Raw genomic sequence first — 1,346 nt, 5'->3', positions numbered from 1 at the left:
TGGAAACCATTTTTGATGTAGAAGTACTTGTGAAACTTCCTTCGGGCAATAGTGACCGCTTCTTCAAAGGTAGAGGGTCCACTACAAGTAACCTTAGTCTTTAGGAAAGAGACAAACCCAAAATAAATTGATCCATTTTTACATAATTTGGAAATGTAGAACTAAATCCACATCCTTTCCATTGACGAGAAAAAATATCCTCATAAGCATAGTAGTCTTCACCATGTTGTTGAGGTCTCCGTAGTGAAGCCCATGCTTTCTCTGTTGTTGGAACTTTAGAGAATCTGGCTTTCAAAGCTTTGGAAATTTGGGTATTTCCATCTTCAATCTGAGAAGACATACTCCAAAACCATTGCTCAGCGTTGCCTCGAAGGAATAGCAATAGAAAATCCCCTTTTTCAATGTCATCCCTTTTACCAAGGATATGACAAACCATTCTAAAATCAGCAACAAAATCATCAACATCTTCTTCTGGATTTCCAAAGAAGATTGGAATATCATCAAAGGTATAGCGTGTCATAGTCTCTCAATGCTAGAACCACACAAAGATTAGTTCCAAACAATCATCAACTAACTACACAAAGTTTTGAAAGGTATTTCAACATGAATTCTAGACTTTTATGTGAAAATGTTTTTTTCCTTTCTTATGTTATGCATAATCCGAACCATATTCTAGATCAATTTTTGTTTCCTTGAAATTAAACTCGGTAGGTTTTCATGATTCATAAAATCTACTTGATTATGCTGAAATGCAAGCATTCATGCAATACAACAACACTAAGCACACAATCGTTCCTCAGTGGGGGCACCAAAATTGAGGTGGTCCGGGGCGGGCAACAAGAAGAGCAACCTCTAGACACCCTTCAAGGCTCCCGTGCTGCTCAATGGGGCTGGGGCACAACACAACACAAACCAAAACAACAAACCCACAGCCAAATCCCAACTACACAAGGGGCACCACCTAGTTTAAGAGCGAACTAGGACGCAAAAGAGGAGAATCGTTAGAGCAACCCACAAACAAGCAAGGAATTTACACTAACCCTAACACCAATGGAACACTTTCACACACTAAAACACGAGAGAGAGAGAGAGAGAGAGAGAGAGAGAGAGAGAGAGAGAGATAGTGCTCGGGCTGCTTTGAAACGTATCAGCAACGATCAAGCAAACACAACTATATATTTAAGAAAGAGAGAGAAAGGGGGAGGGGGTGCTTGTTGCATTAATACCTTCTTACATATCTGTCATGACAAATCAAAGTGAGATTAGTATTTGTTCAACATAGCTTGCGTAAATTTCACCACAAAACATCACAAGAAAAGCCACCCCCAATCACTGTCTTAAAGCCA

The sequence above is a fragment of the Adiantum capillus-veneris genome, chromosome 16 (genome assembly GCF_014529385.1).
Source record: "Adiantum capillus-veneris isolate H3 chromosome 16, ASM1452938v2, whole genome shotgun sequence".
NCBI classification, from domain to species: Eukaryota; Viridiplantae; Streptophyta; class Polypodiopsida; order Polypodiales; family Pteridaceae; genus Adiantum; species Adiantum capillus-veneris.
The sequence above is the reverse complement of the archived record's forward strand: the minus strand, read 5'-3'. Positions refer to the sequence as shown.